The sequence below is a fragment of the Bombina bombina genome, chromosome 1 (genome assembly GCF_027579735.1).
Source record: "Bombina bombina isolate aBomBom1 chromosome 1, aBomBom1.pri, whole genome shotgun sequence".
NCBI lineage: Eukaryota > Metazoa > Chordata > Amphibia > Anura > Bombinatoridae > Bombina > Bombina bombina.
The window spans coordinates 1,147,905,355-1,147,922,835 of record NC_069499.1 but is presented as its reverse complement, the minus strand read 5'-3'; the positions used below and the strand labels follow the sequence as shown (position 1 = coordinate 1,147,922,835).

The 17,481-nt window shown below is 38.3% G+C and overlaps 1 pseudogene; it reads right to left on the bottom strand.

The window, feature by feature from the left end:
• Positions 1-238: 238 nt before the first annotated feature.
• The window catches only part of LOC128663579 (zinc finger protein Rlf-like), a 30,974-nt pseudogene continuing 13,731 nt past the window's right edge, over positions 239-17,481 (bottom strand).

Below are 17,481 nucleotides of genomic sequence, written 5' to 3'. Positions count from 1 at the left end.
CTTCGGTGGACGGATCGGTGAACCTGGCATGGTGAAGATAAGGTAGGAAGATCTTCAGGGGCTTAGTGTTAGGTTTATTTAAGGGGGGTTTGGGTTAGATTAGGGGTATGTGGGTGGTGGGTTGTAATGTTGGGGGGGGTATTGTATGTTTTTTTTTACAGGCAAAAGAGCTGAATTATTTGGGGCATGCCCCGCAAATGGCCCTTTTCAGGGCTGGTAAGGTAAAAGAGCTTTGAACTTTTTTTTTTTTTTTTCAGGTGAAATTTTGTAATTTATTGAAACAGAACTCAAAAAAATATAAGAGGTTGTAGGGTACAATATATTACACAGAGCACTCTTAAGTGCATTTTCATTCAAGTAAGAAAAAAATGTATTTCCCATTGCCCAGGACAATCATGCACAGTTCTAAAGGAAGCCCCATTATATTGATGTCTAAGCACCAACTATTTACTTTTCAGCTGGAAAGATAAATCGAAGTGGACAATTGTGAACACCTAAAATACATTCATGAAATAATACACCTAATTGCACAAAATTTCTACATATTACAAGACTTTATTTACGATAATCCTTCTGTGTCAATCCAATGGGTTGCTAATACTGGCACACTCAATGATGAGTGTATAACTCATGAAATCCCAACACATAGTTCATCAGTTTTTTTGCCTGAAAACAAATCTATGAGTGGTGTGGTGAATTTAGATCGCTCTAAAACTACTACAGGTCTTTGATAATGCAGTTGTTTTAAAGCCAGGTCTCCACAGTTCGATAATGCTTTATCTAATATTGTCCTTAAATCCTCAAGAGTAGGAACAGATACAGAGGACTGAACTGTATTAGAAAGCAAGGGCTGGAATCCTCCCAGGCTCCCATGCTCTGAAGTTTTTTCTTGTGGCACACGTCTATTTTGGAAGGAGTTTTGTAGTTTGCATTGCTTTGGTGGCTTATATTCAACCTCAGAGTCATCATCTGTTTCCCTACTTTGCTCTAAAAAATTTAAAAAGGATGATTCAAACCCCGTAGGTTTAAAGTTCTTTAACCCAGCATCATTGGGCACATCCTGATCTTGGCTGTTTTTATCTGTGGAACAATGAAATTTTGAATCCTTTGTATGTTGAGACCACTCAACCAGATTGTTTTCTAGTCTTTGTGTTTTCACAAACATGCAGTCTCTTTTTCACTAACATTAGCAAAACATTGTTTACTTTTACAAATTTTGACAACAGATTCCCGAATGCAAATAGGAGCTATTTCATTGTTTACTGAAGCACTTAAATTGAAAGAAACTTTTTGAACTGCATCATTTATTTTTGTATCCCCCATCTGCTTCACATGTTCTTCCTTCTGCCCTAAAAGGGTCCTTATACCTTCTTGCAAATCAAGTGTAGGTAATTTGTTTGGACTAAGATTTTTAGACAAAACTGATTCATCATTTTCAAACTGTGGAAAGTTTTTAACACAGCAGACTAATTCAGAAAAATTATTGCTTATGTATGAAGGAGTTATGTTGTGTGATAACTTGTAATGTTGGACAATGCTACTTTCTAACTTTACAACAGATGCACAGCCATGAACCCTACATGGGTACTGTGTTATGTCGACATTTTGAGCACACATTTGCAGAGCTTCTTCTTTTGTTTTAAAATCAATCACATCTTTCTTTGAACCCTTATTTTTCACACTGACCTTTTTTCTCTTGTGAATTGAATGACTGCGAGGTCTTTGATCAACATAGTTTTCCCGCACATCTTTCGACACCTTTGACACATTCTTTCTCTTTCTTCTACCGTCAAAGAGCTTGTATTTCCGTTGATAGGATGATATGTGCTGAGAATAGATTGTGTGGTCAGTAAATGCAGCACCGTAGTCAACATCACAGCAGATTTCAGACATATTGCTTTTAGTTTCTTCAATTTGTTTTTGGTCATCCATTTGTGGTTTAAATTGGTTTTCAGCACAAAAAATATCAAGTTCTTGGATTTCATTTTCAACATGGTTATGGAATTCTTTGTAATGCCTGACAAGGGCCCTTGAACAAATAAAACTCTTACGACATTCTTTAAATTTACAGGTGAATATTTTCCTACTTCTGATATATTCTCTTTTAGACTTTTCTCTGTCCTTTTCTAGGCATAACTGTTCTCTGTTATATTGGTGTACAAGACGGTAATGACGAACTAAGCCCCTTTGGGTTGTAAATGAAGATTTTCATGCTGCATGGATGCAATTAAATGGTTTGTGATATTTATTTAATATATAGCACAGTTTCCCTTGTGCAACAGTTCGCTTACTTCCTCTACCCTTTCTGCTTTCAAAGTCCTCTCCAAAACAGCTTGATATACTGACCCCATTACCAGTATATGTTACATCAGAAAATGAACCTGATCCCCTTGCTGTTTCATTTCTCTTAAATTTTCTCAAGCGGCTGCTGTGTCTTTCTTTTTTTAAATGTTTTTCACTTTGTTTGTTCTCAAGTGTTTTATGCCGTGCTTTATTTACTCTCTCTTTCCCTATAAGATGCTTTTGTCTATAGTGGATTCTTAGGAAAGTTCTCCTTGTAAATGATCTATGGCAAATATGACACTCAAACGGAGAATATTTTTTATGAAACATCTCCAACTTAAAGTGTTTCTTCCCTTGTATAGTGATGCTTTTTTACATAGTGCACTAATAATGCATCTTTTGTCACAAATGCTTTTTTGCAACCTTTAAGCTCACAGAAATACGGCTTAGCAGATAATTGAGCAAGATAAGGACTTAAAAAATGTTCTTGCTTTTGTGGAGGTGTATAATTCTTGGAGGAGCTAGCTCTATCATCATGATCTGGAGGCGGTATGTTTGTTATACATGCATTAGAGTTTTTCAAATTTAAATGTTTTAGGCTTGTAAGCAGCTCAAATAAGGTATCATCAGAAGCAGACCTGTGATATTCCCCGGAAATCAAGATTTCATTACACTCCTGCTTCACATCACTTGCTGTATGTGGACTGGTAGCACATGTAGGTGTTTGAGAGTCCAAATTTGCATTTGTACTCTCTTCATTAATACCCTCACTTGATAAGCAATTTAAGTTTTTTCCTTCTGCAGTGCAAAAAACATCAGTTGCTTCAGTTGCCTTATTTTGTGTAAACTGCGCTGGACGAAGCATTTGTTGACCACTTTGCTCTTCAACTGCATTCTTGCTAAAATAATCAAAATGTGTTCCTTGACTCAAAGAAGTTTCTGAATCAGAAGAGCAATCATTTTTATTAGGAGATGAATCTGAGAAAGTTGATTGCTTGCAATTTTGCACTCCAGTAAAAGACGGTATTCTCATTTCAGTCACTAAATCTCTCTTTGGCAGTGTGGGACTGTTGCTGCAAATGCTCTCTCTATCATGATAAGAATACAACTGTGCTTGAAGCGAAGAGGGAAGAAAGCTTTCTTGTTCATTCTTGATTTCCTTAAATACACATGTTTCATTATCATTGCTTTTACCAAAAAGTGTTTGGTGAGAGGCAATATGTTCCCGGAGTTCAGAAGTACAATAAAATAATTTTTTACAACCTGGAAAATTGCATGTGAATGAAGCGTCTCTGAAATGTTGTGCTTCATGGTGATAAAGAAGCCCTAAATCAGTGAAAACCAAGCTGCACCCCTCTAACTCACACTTAAATTGCAACTCCAAATGGGATTGCCTGTGGATTAGTAGTTCATTAATGGACTTAAACATGGCATTGCAATCTAAAGATACACACATAAAAGGCAGTGGTCCTAAATGAATTCTCTTGTGCTACCTCAGATGAAAATTGGTTATGAAATGTAGTCTACAATATGCACATTTTTCTCTTAAGTTTTTCATAAGCAAATAGTGCTCTGCATTTTCATCATTGTTACTGTGCTCCCCTTTCAGGTGTATACTTAAATATTTAAATTGTTTGAATTCCCTCGAACAGTTAGTGCCAGGACATGGATACACATCTCTGTCTTGCAGATTTCAATCTTGGATTGCTTTGAATGATAGATAACCATTAGCTTTAAACTCATCCTCTACATAGTCCTCCTCTAAGCTGTATACACTATTTTCATTTTTCTTTTTCTTTTTAGGTCTGTGACGTGAAGGCATAGTCATATGCCCCATGACATGGGTAACAAAAATTTCCTTCTTCTTGATTTTTTTAAAACACACGGGGCAAGTATACACTCCGTCTTCAAGGTGCATTTTAGCATGATGGAGAATTCTAGCCTCAATTATCTCCTTTTTGCAGATCACACAGAAAAATTTATATTGAAGCCAACGTTTATACCTTTCTGACGATCCAACTGGTTTTCTCACTCTATGGCTCGGAAACACATCTGACATATCTTCTGGAGAAAATTGTGTTTCATTTAGATTGTTCTCAGAGCTACACAAAGGAGAAGTTAAAACATCTGGGACATTAGTAGAAGGCCCTTCATAGTTCTCTTCCTCAGCATCTGAAGATTCTTTGCCTAATATTAAGGCAATGACGTTTTAAAGTTTTCCAATCCCAGAATTCCGGATCAAACATCCAGTGGCTCTTCAAAGCTAGCAAGAGTTCACAACGAAGGGAATTTGAAATAACAGAGGTTTCCTCGTCATTCTTCTGATCTGGCTGCATGAAAAGATCTTCTAATGTGTTTAAAGCATCAGCAGTTGGTTCAAATAAAAATTCTGTTAGCTGACAGGCTCTTCTCACTTCTAAATCTTGTGGTAAGAGGCAAGCAATTGTTTTGCAAACAGAAGATTTTGTTGTATCTGTTTCATTTGACTGGATCTGAAGAGCACGAATGCATAAAACTATTGAAACCGAGACACCAGCATCTCCAGCTTTGCTTTCAACTAAAGAGACTAGAATCTGCTCCATGACAGGTGCTGTAGACGGTACTGAAGCTTGGATGTGACCCATAATCACGCCTATGGCCACCCGGGACAATTCGTAGCTTAGGTTGGTGTTTTTGGACCAATAGTTTTTGGAATCACAACCGTATCAGGATTTGTAGTTTCTTGTGTTGCAGCTTTCAAAGATGCCTTTGTTTTGATTTCATGGTTGACAGAGTTAAAAGCCTCCAAGCTGACGGGAGGAGCTGGAGCGTTTCGCTTTGCTTGTAGAGTTCTATTACTCTCACTCTTTATATTATCAGGATTCTCTGTGGCAGCCTTTTTACTCTGAGAAATAAGAGTGTTTGTAGTACATAAATCTATACTATGAGACACAGTGGTATGAGCACTTCTACTAGGCACAGGGGGTGGAGTGTCACTTGGGCTGGATGCCGTTGTGGTCTGACAGGAGTCTGTAGATGTAGTGCACAAGGTATCAAGAGAAGACAAACTGGCAGTGGAGTACTGGATACTGCCCTTGGGCCGATGTCAGCGCAATTTTTAGCAGCTGCGGTAACTACAGCGTTCTTGCGTTTCTCAGGAGGTGGTGGAGTAACAGGCGCAGCACGTCTCGGCTGTGGAGGAATCTGATAGAGGCTCTCATCCTCTAACTGAAATTCAGGGTTCGGCAAGCTCATGTGTCTGTCATAACCAGTTTGGCAAACGCCATTAGGCTGCCGCGCAGCATCTAAGTGGTGATCACTGGAGGATATGGTCATGGCGTTAAGTGTTGTTGACGAGTGTGCCTTGTGGAACTTAGTTTCTTTACGGTGATGAATGAGCTTTCACCAAAAACTTACTGCAGCACATCTCTCTGCTCCAAGTTGTATTTGCCATCATTAGTCATTGCTGCGTTGTGTATAGCTTCAATGGCTAGATCTATGGACTGCAGAACAATATCCTGCTCTTGTACCTGCATCCTCTCTAGGTAGGAGGCCGGCACGTAGCCCGTGTCCCCGCTGATGCAGCAGCTGGCTAGCCACCAGTGCTGATTGCATCGCTCCAGGATTAGGAAGCTCTCTCCGGCTCCGAATTGCAGCGAGTTGAGTTCCGGGGAGCGGAAAGCGTACCGCAAGCGTACGGAGCGGCAGATTAGGGGTTAAAAAAATATGCAGGTGTCAGCGATAGCCGGGGCGGCAGATTAGGGGTTAATAAATATTATGTAGGTGTCGGCGGTGTTAGGGGCAGCAGATTAGGGGTACATAGGGATAACGTAGCTGGCGGCGGTGTACGGAGCGGCAGATTAGGGGTTAAAAAATTTTAATAGAGTGGCGGCGATTTGGGGGGATCTCGGTTTAGGGGTGTATAGGTAGTTTATGGGTGTTAGTGTACTTTAGAGCACAGTAGTTAAGAGCTTTATAAACCGGCGTTAGCCCAGAAAGCTCTTAACTACTGACTTTTTTCTGCGGCTGGAGTTTTGTCGTTAGATTTCTAACGCTCACTTCAGCCACGACTCTAAATACCGGCGTTAGAAAGATCCCATTGAAAAGATAGGCTACGCAATTGGCGTAGGGGGATCTGCAGTATGGAAAAGTCGCGGCTGCAAAGTGAGCGTTAGACCCTTTCCTGACTGACTCCAAATACCAGCGGGCGGTAAAAACCAGCGTTAGGAGCCTCTAACGCTGGTTTTGACGGCTACCGCCCAACTCTAAATCTAGGCCTAAGTTACAAAAAATAAAAAAACACTGAGTTACAAAAAATAAAAAACCACAGTATCAAAAATAAAAAAGAATTACACCTAATCTAATAGCCCTATCAAAATAAAAAAAAAACTAGCCTACAATAAACTACCAATGGCCCTTAAAAGGGCCTTTTGCGGGGCATTGCCCCAAAGTTATCAGCTCTTTTACCTGTAAAAAAAAAAAAATACAAACAACCCCCAACAGTAAAACCTACCACCCACATAACCAAACCCCCAAATAAAAACCCTATCTAAAAAACCTAAGCTCCCCATTGCCCTGAAAAGGGCATTTGTATGGGCATTGCCCTTAAAAGGGCATTTAGCTCTTTTACTGCCCAGACCCTACTCTAAAAATAAAACCCACCCAAAAAACCCTAAAAAAACCTAACACTAACCCCCAACGATCCACTTACAGTTTTTGAAGTACCGCTATCAATGGGCTATCTATCGCTGCCTTCAGACTCTTATTGATTCCTATGGCATCCGTGGCCTCCAGGGTGGTGGACTGAAAACCAGGTACGCTGGACCGGAATAGCCGTGAGCGTACCGGTTAACTATTTGATAACTTTTAAAAAGTGTCAAATAGTGCCTAATGTGTATTCGGAACATCTGTAATGAAGTAAGCATCGATTTGTGTCAGATTGAGACCGGCGGATTATATGTTACGTCACAGATTTCAAATTTTGCCGGTCTGTAGTCTTTGATAACTAGGTCGAATCAAGCTCGCCACAATTACGCTGCGGAATGTAGCGTATTTCAGGTTGACGGCTTGTTAAATATCCCTGAAAAAGTGGAGCCCAACCGATGCATTATCCTTAGTTTGAACCTGAGCTAAGAAAAGCGCACAATTAGGTATTACAAGTAGATGTTAAAAACTTTTACCAGAGAATCTTCATGCAGCCAACATTTAGCGCGCCCTATACTTTTAATGGATACTGCAGCGGGAACACAATACACAATAGCAATGGAAAATTTAGCATTTTTGGAGACCTGAAGTTAAGAGTTAATGATTCAATAGATGCATAACAAAACACATGTACAATATATTAAAATAAAGTATTTCACTCATATTAATACAATGTAAAATGTAAAATCAAGGTTTAGCATTTAAATAATAACAAGGGTGTATATGTGTGTATATGTTTATGTGTATATGTGGGTATGTGTATATGTGGGTATAATTGCATATGTGTGTGTTTATGTATATGTGTATATGAGGCTTTGCGTATATATGCATATGTGTGTGTGTGTGTATGTATGTGTATGTTTATATGTATATGTGTGTGTATATGTATATGTGGGATGTGTATGTGTGTGTATTTGTGTATGTGTGTGTATATGTGTATGTGTGTTTGTGTATATTTGTGTGTGTGTGTGTGTGTGTGTGTGTGTGTGTGTGTGTGTGTGTGTGTGTGTGTGTGTGTATGTATGTATGTATATGTATATAGGAGTCAAGTCCTACAAAAAAAAGTGTGGGAACTCACCAAGATTTCCACACCCCTCACAATTAATATTGTTTTATACACATACAATTTATTTATATGTACATAATCTATACAGGTAATGAAATAAAATGAAATCAAATGAAGGGTTGAATGGTTGCCTTTAGGCCTGAGACTCCTCCTCGGTCACAGAGTCTCACCCACTTAAGGCCCCACATCGCAAATCACTAAATTAAACTATTAACCCCTAAACTTAACACTCCCCTAATTTTAAATTAAATTTACAATATAACTATCTGTAAATAAATGAACACTTACCTGTGAAATTAAAAAAAACTAACGCCTAGATTTAGAGTTCTGCGTTAGCCGTCAAAACCAGCGTTAAGGGGTCCTAACGCTGGTTTTTACCGCCTGCATTCAATTGGCTGTTCTATTGCGCTCGCATTCTATTGGCTGTTCCGATCAGCCAATAGAATGCGAGCTCAATCTGATTGGCTTATCCAATCAGCCAAACGGATTGAACTGCAGATTTTTCCTACCTTAATTCCGATTGGCTGATAGAATCCTATCAGCCAATCGGAATTCGAGGGACGCCATCTTGGATGACGTCATTTAAAGGAACCTTCATTCGTCGTTAGTCCGTCGGTGAGGAAGGATGGCTCCACGTCGGCTGCTTCAAGATGGACCCGCTCCGCTCCGGATGGAAGTAGATAGAAGATGCCGCCTGGATGAAGACTTTGGACCCTCTGGAGGACCTCTTCTTGCCGGATAGGATGAAGACTTCGGACCCTCTGGAGAACCTCTTCTTGCCGGATAGGATGAAGACTTCGGACCCTCTTCTGGACGGATTGGTGATACCCGGCTGGGACAAGGTAGGGAGATCTTCAGGGGCCTAGTGTTAGGTTTTTTAAGGGGGTTTTGGGTGGGTAAGATTAGGGGTATGTGGGTGGTGGGTTGTAATGTTGGGGGGGTATTGTATGTTTTTTTTTCAGGCAAAAGAGCTGATTTCTTTGGGGCATGCCCCGCAAAAGGCCCTTTTAAGGGCTGGTAAGGTAAAAGAGCTGTTAACTTTTTATTTTAGAATAGGGTAGGGCATTTTTTTATTTTGGGGGGCTTTGTTATTTTTTTAGGGGGCTTAGAGTAGGTGTAATTAGCTTAAAATTCTTGTAATCTTTTTTTATTTTTTGCAATTTAGTGTTTGTTTTTTTTTTGTAATTTAGTGTTTGTTTTTTTTTTGTAATTTAGTTTAGTTGATTTAATTGTAAGTAATTGTAGGTAGTTTATTTAATTCATTTATTGATAGTTCATTTATTGATTATTGATAGTGTAGTATTAGGTTTAATTTTAACTTAGGTTAGGATTTATTTTACAGGTAATTTTGTAATTATTTTAACTAGGTAGCTATTAAATAGTTAATAACTATTTAATAGCTATTGTGCCTAGTTAAAATAAATACAAAGTAGCCTGTAAAATAAATATAAATCCTAAAATAGCTACAATATAATTATTCGTTATATTGTAGCTATATTAGGGTTTATTTTACAGGTAAGTATTTAGCTTTAAATAGGATTAATTTATTTAATAAGAAATAATTTATTTCGTTAGATTAAAATTATATTTAATTTAGGGGGGTGTTAGGGTTAGGGTTAGATTTAGCTTTAGGGGTTAATACATTTATTATAGCAGCGGTGAGGTCCGGTCGGCAGATTAGGGGTTAATACTTGAAGTTAGGTGTCGGCGATGTTAGTGAGGGCAGATTAGGGATTAATAAAATTTATTATAGGGTTTGCGAGGCGGGAGTGAGGCGTTTTAGGGGTTAATACATTTATTATAGTGGCGGCGAGGTCCGGTCGGAAGATTAGGAGTTAATAAGTGTAGGCAAGGTAGCAGCAATGTTGGGGGGCAGATTAGGGGTTAATAAATATAATGTAGGTGTCTGCGACATTGGGGGCAGCAGATTAGGGGTTCATAGGGATAACGTAGGTTGCGGCAGTGTCCGGAGTGGCAGATTAGGTGTTAATAATAATATGCAGGGGTTAGCGATAGCGGGGGCGGCAGATTAGGGGTTAATAAGTGTAAGGTTAGAGGTGTTTAGACTCGGGGTTCATGTTAGAGTGTTAGGTGCAGACTTAGAAACTGTTTCCCCATAGGAAACAATGGGGCTGCGTTAGGAGCTGAACGCTGCTTTTTTGCAGGTGTTAGGTTTTTTTTTCAGCTCAAACTGCCCCATTGTTTCCTATGGGGGAATCGTGCATGAGCACGTTTTTCAAGCTGGCCGCTACCGTAAACAACGCTGGTATTGAGAGTTGAAGTGGCGGTAAATTATGCTCTACGCTCCCTTTTTGGAGCCTAACGCAGCCCTTCAGAGAACTCTAAATACCAGCGTTATTTAAAAGGTGCGGGGGGGAAAAAACACGCGGAGCTAATGCACCCCTTTGGCTGCAAAACTCTAAATCTAGGTGTAAGCTTAAACTATAAAGTAACCTAATATTACTATTTTTAAAAAATAAAATTAACGAAAAATAAAAATAATTAAATTACAAATTAAAAAAAATCGCAACACTACAAAAAATAAAAAAAATTACATTACAAAAAAAACTCTAAAATTACGAAAAATAAAAAACTCTAAGATTACAAAAAATAATAAACTAAATTATCCAAAATAATAACAATTAAACCTAATCTAATACCCCTATAAAAAGAGAAAATCCCTACCAAAATAAAAAACACCCCCTAACCTAACACTAAACTACCAATAGCCCTTAAAGGGACATAATACTCTTATGCTAAATCACTTGGAACTGAAGCAGTATAACTGTAAAAACCTGACAGGAAAATATCACCTGAGCATCTCTATGTAAAAAAGGAAGATATTTTACCTCGCAATCTCCTCAGCTCAGCAGAGTAAGTTCTGTGTAAAAAGTTATACTCAGTTATTGCCCAGCTGCAGGTAAAAAAAAAAAAAATGAAGAAATGAACAGCAGCCAATCAGCATCAGCAGTGCTGAGGTCATGAACTCTTTTACTGTGATCTCATGAGATTTGACTTAACTCTCATGAGATTTCATAGTAAGCTGAATAGGGAAATAATATGACAGTGCACGAGGCTCATCCCCTAAGCTGTCCCAGGAAAGACACGCTAAAATGCTGCTTAGAAATCCTTTACAATGGGATGGGGCTACTGAGGAACTTTTGAGGTAAAATATCTTTCTTTTTTACATAGAGATGTTCAGGTGATATTTTCTAGTCAGCTTTTTACAGCTATACTGCATCACTTTCAAGTGTTTAAAAATGTGGGTATTATTGCCCTTTAAAAGAGCCTTTTGTAGGGCATTGCCCTGAAGCAATCAGCTCATTTACCTTAAAAAATTACAAAGTCCCCCTTAAAAGTAAACCCCCCCAACCAACCCCCCAAAATAAAAAAAAATAAGATACCCATTGCCCCTAAAGGGGCATTTGTATGGGCATTCAGCTCTTTTGTACCCAAAGCCCTAATCTATAAAAAAAAAAAACACAGCAAAAAAAAATAATTTTACACTAACCCCAGGAAATCTACTCACAGTTCCTGAAGTCCGGACATCCATCTTCATCTAGGCGGCGAGAAGTCTTCATCCATCACGGGGGCAACCCGGTGTCGCTGAGCTGTGGAGGCACGGAGCATCATCACCGGCAGAGCGGACATCCAGCGTGGAGGATCCTCTTAATACGATCACCGCTGTACACTGAGGCTTGATTGTTCAAATCAGCCAATAGGATTTTCAGTAGCTCTCATCCTATTGACTGATTTGAAAATGTCAGCCAATAAGAATGCAAGGTACCCCATTTTAAAATGGGTACATTGCATTCAAGCTTTAACGTACAACGGTGATCATATGAAGAGGATCCTCCACGCCTCCACAGCTCCGCGCCACCGGGATGAAGACAGAAGATGCCCCTGCGATGGATGAAGACTTCTCGCCGCCCGGATGAAGATGGATGTCCGGACTTCAGGAACTGTGAGTAGATTTCCTGGGGTTAGTGTTAGGTGTTTATGTTTGTTTTTTTAGATTAGGCCTTTGGGCACAAAAGAGCTGAAGCCCTTTTAAGTGCAACGCCCATACAAATGCCCCTTTAGGGGCAATGGGTAACAGTTTTTTTTTAGACAGGTTTTTTTATTTTTGAGGGTTGGTTGGGTGGGGTTTACTGTTAAGGGGGGACTTTTTTAAGGTAAAATAGCTGATTGCTTCAGGGGATATTTTTATTTTGGGGGGGCTTTTTTGATTTTATAGGGGTAGTAGATTAGGTTTAATTGTTATTATTTTGGAAAATGTAATTTATTATTTTTTGTAATCTTAGAGTTTTTATTTTTGGAAATTTTAGAATTTTTATTTTTTGTAATGTAATTTTTTTATTCTTTCGTAGTGTTAGGATTTTTTTAATTTGTAATTTAGTTTTTTTTATTTTTCGTTAATTTTATTGTTTTAAAATAGTAATGTTAGGTTACATTATAGTTTAAACTTAGGTTTTTTTTAATTTCACAGGTATTTATTTAAGCTTAACGGCCATGTTTCTGGCGAGTCTTCAGACTCGCCAGAAACAGCAGTTATGAAGCAGCGGTCACAAAGACCGCTGCTCCATAACCTGTCCGCCTGCTCTGAGCAGTCGGACAGGAATCACCGGAATTCAACCCGATCGAGTACGATCGGGTTGATTGACATCCCCCTGCTGGTGGCCGATTGGCCGCGAGCCTGCAGGGGGCGGCGTTGCACCAGCAGCTCTTGTGAGCTGCTGGTGCAATGCTGAATATGGAGAGCGTATTGCTCTCCGTATTCAGCGAGGTCTTGCGGAACTGATCCACACTGTCGGATCAGGTCTGCAAGACCTATGATAAATAGGCCTCATGATGTTTATGTTAGAGTGTTAGGTTTTAACATAACTTTCTTTTCCCCATAGACATCAATGGGGTTGCGTTACGGCGATCGCCATTCCGCGATCACAAATGTGATTGATGTCTATGGGGAGAAAGCATGCACAAGGCATTGGGTTTTGTGTAGTATGGAGGTTTTTCAGTAACTTGTAATGGCAGCGCTATGGAAAGTGCAATACCGCTCATTTCTTTGCGTTATTTACGCATCCGGTATAGTGCAAAACTTGTAATATTGGTGTTGGTATTTTTTTATGAAAAGCAGGGATGTAAGCTCAGGAGCTTGCACGTGTCTGGAGCACTATATGGCAGCAGTTTTACAAGAATGGTATCCATTAGCAAGAGCACTAAATAGCAACAATATTGCCTGCCATGTAGTGCTCCAGACACCTACCTAGGTATCAGGGAATAATAGATAATAATAGAGAATTGGAAACCTTTTTAAAATTGAATGAATCACAGAAGAACATTTTGAGGTTTTAAATCCCTTTAAGTTTGTGGACCTTATAAAGAATTTCTAATTATACTAAGAAATAAAATTATAGGAAAGGGTTCTTTGCACATATCATGAACTGAACTTGTTAAGAGAATGTAATAACTTGCAATGAAACACATAAGTTCTCTTCTCTCATTGGCTGCGTAGTTTTTGCTTCAGTGCAGGTCTGAGAAAAATCTGCAAGAACACCTCATAAATAAAGGCTTTCAATTGGTTAAGCAATCCAAGCGAAGGAAATACAGATGTTAATTATTATTGATGTGTCGAGTGTCAAACAAATTCAGCAAAAGCACTTGACATAGATTAGAGAACAGCTGGAGCGCACAAAACAGGTGAGAATGTCAAAATTCCTTTTTCCAGCAAATAAAAGGGAAGGTCTCTGATTACAGGATACTGAGGTGTAGATAACAAAGGAATATTTATATAAAAAATGTATTTCTATGGACAACATTTTTATATTTATGGTGATATTTCAACTAAAAGTTCAGATACATGTGTCAACATTACAAATAAGATATCTTTTTTAACTTTTGGGGGAAAAAATGTATTTAAAACAATAAAGGGAATCTAAATTTTAGGTCTAAATGTAACATTTACGTATTGAATGAACATCAGTATTCTACCCTGAATAAGAGAGGCTGGTGTCAATAACAGCTGCCCATGCAGAGGGGGAAAATGTGTATATATATATATACACTGTGTGCAGAATTATTAGGCAAATTAGTATTTTGACCACATCATCCTCTTTATGCATGTTGTCTTACTCCAAGCTGTATAGGCTCGAAAGCCTACTACCAATTAAGCATATTAGGTGATGTGCATCTCTGTAATGAGAAGGGGTGTGGTCTAATGACATCAACACCCTATATCAGGTGTGCATAATTATTAGGCAACTTCCTTTCCTTTGGCAAAATGGGTCAAAAGAAGGACTTGACAGGCTCAGAAAAGTCAAAAATAGTGAGATATCTTGCAGAGGGATGCAGCACTCTTAAAATTGCAAAGCTTCTGAAGCGTGATCATCGAACAATCAAGTGTTTCATTCAAAATAGTCAACAGGGTCGCAAAAAGCGTGTGGAAAAACCAAGGCGCAAAATAACTGCCCATGAACTGAGAAAAGTCAAGCGTGCAGCTGCCAAGATGCCACTTGCCACCAGTTTGGCCATATTTCAGAGCTGCAACATCACTGGAGTGCCCAAAAGCACAAGGTGTGCAATACTCAGAGACATGGCCAAGGTAAGAAAGGCTGAAAGACGACCACCACTGAACAAGACACACAAGCTGAAACGTCAAGACTGGGCCAAGAAATATCTCAAGACTGATTTCTCTAAGGTTTTATGGACTGATGAAATGAGAGTGAGTCTTGATGGGCCAGATGGATGGGCCCGTGGCTGGATTGGTAAAGGGCAGAGAGCTCCAGTCCGACTCAGACGCCAGCAAGGTGGAGGTGGAGTACTGGTTTGGGCTGGTATCATCAAAGATGAGCTTGTGGGGCCTTTTCGGGTTGAGGATGGAGTCAAGCTCAACTCCCAGTCCTACTGCCAGTTTCTGGAAGACACCTTCTTCAAGCAGTGGTACAGGAAGAAGTCTGCATCCTTCAAGAAAAACATGATTTTCATGCAGGACAATGCTCCATCACACGCGTCCAAGTACTCCACAGCGTGGCTGGCAAGAAAGGGTATAAAAGAAGAAAATCTAATGACATGGCCTCCTTGTTCACCTGATCTGAACCCCATTGAGAACCTGTGGTCCATCATCAAATGTGAGATTTACAAGGAGGGAAAACAGTACACCTCTCTGAACAGTGTCTGGGAGGCTGTGGTTGCTGCTGCACGCAATGTTGATGGTGAACAGATCAAAACACTGACAGAATCCATGGATGGCAGGCTTTTGAGTGTCCTTGCAAAGAAAGGTGGCTATATTGGTCACTGATTTGTTTTTGTTTTGTTTTTGAATGTCAGAAATGTATATTTGTGAATGTTGAGATGTTATATTGGTTTCACTGGTAAAAATAAATAATTGAAATGGGTATATATTTGTTTTTTGTTAAGTTGCCTAATAATTATGCACAGTAATAGTCACCTGCACACACAGATATCCCCCTAAAATAGCTATAACTAAAAACTACTTCCAAAAATATTCAGCTTTGATATTAATGAGTTTTTTGGGTTCATTGAGAACATGGTTGTTGTTCAATAATAAAATAAATCCTCAAAAATACAACTTGCCTAATAATTCTGCACTCCCTGTATGTATTCACTCTTATCAGCATCAACTTTATATCCCAAGATGGCACTATATTTGTCAGTAAGAGATATGTGCACCATTAAGCATATGGTAAGATAAATAAGCAAATTATCCAGTGTAAATGGAAAACAGAAGACCAACCTGTATTCTTTGCCTGCCAGAGTAAATTGATCTTTTGAATATTGCCCAGAGGAAGATTGCTTGGGTTCAAATCCATATGGCCCAGATAATACTGATCTAACAACCAATATTTGAATCTAATGTTTTATGAAGTAGTTAATAGACAATATTTGCCAGCAGATACTATACTTGGTCAAATTACCTCTGGTTATAAAAGGAACATTTGAAAGATTTTAAACAGTTCTCAGATCAACTTCTGAACAAACAAAAAAAGAGTTAATATGATAAGACAGCTGTAGAACATGATCAAATTAAAAAGATTAATAATAATTAGCTAGCACCCAACAAAAGCAAGGTGCCTTGTTAGTAGGATGTCGCCTAAGGACCAACAAGTCTTTTTGAAAGAGGCGCATATTTAATCTTTCCTTTTATTGTAAGGTGGGGGGCAAAAGTCTTTTTTTCTCAGTTGCAAATTTTTATAATATTTGAAATGAGTATTCCAAACTTGGCAACAGATTCTAGTGTTTGAAAATGTTAGGCCGCCCAAATTATGAGTAAAACGTTTGGAAACTTCTTAATTTTCTAAACCCAATTAGTGAAATGCATGAAAACTTAGAAAGAAGAGACATTTCGGATATCTTCACAGAAGCAAGAAATAATCAGCATTATTTTTCTAAAAGTTCTCCTGTATTATATCTCGATATTCTTCAAATAGGCATAAATACACATTATACACATACATCTTGTGATGTATGTGTATAATGTGTTTCTAAAGGTTCCTTTTCTGTGTTTTTAGAATTTTATTTGCAGGGTAAATCATTTCAATGTTTGGAACTGGACTTCTTGGTTACACTTTATTAATCCTTTTTAGAGCTTGATGACTCACATGTTGTTCATATTCAGATTAATTTCTTAGCAATGATACCAAGAAGAGATAAGTTACATTTTTAATTATATATAGTTTTGTATTGATAAGAACAAAAGTTACAAAAGCCAATCATTTTTATATTTTTTCATATATCTATTAGGTTTTCAGTGATTAACAGCCATTATCGGTCATTAACATTGTTGTGGGTAAATGGATATTAAATATTATTAGAGTTAACAAGCTCAGCTGTGTTTTACTGGGTAAGACTGATCGTTTCGATACAAAAAATAGTGACTGATCCCAGTTTATCTATATCGAACGAGAATTTCAGAAAGATTGGAATTGAAGTCATTGAGAACATTTTTGTTTTCCTGAACTAATACAGAAATACGAAGCAGAAAACAACAAATTTCAGAACACTCTGTATGAATACATTATACTTATGGCAACAACATGAACAACTGTCTATCTGGACATAGATTTTAGAGCTGCATTTGTCCTATGCCATCATCACTATACGGTCAATCAAGGAATTAGACATAATGCATTAGCTGATTAAACTCCCTCATCTTTGCTCTTTGAGAGACCACTGTACAACTATTGATCATATCACTTCTGCCAGGTAGCCTTGTTTCTGCTTTACTTAAAGATTAAACATGTTTTCTGCATCTCCGTCCCTTCTTTGCTTAGCTTTCACGTATTCTGATCTCAGATTAATTGTGTGTTCTCTACATTGAAAGTATTTAATTATTTTTAGGTTTTCCTTCTTGTGAATGCAATGATGTAGTTAATTTTTACCAAATTCGTAAGATTCAAGTCAATGGTCCAGATTCAACAATACACATTTGT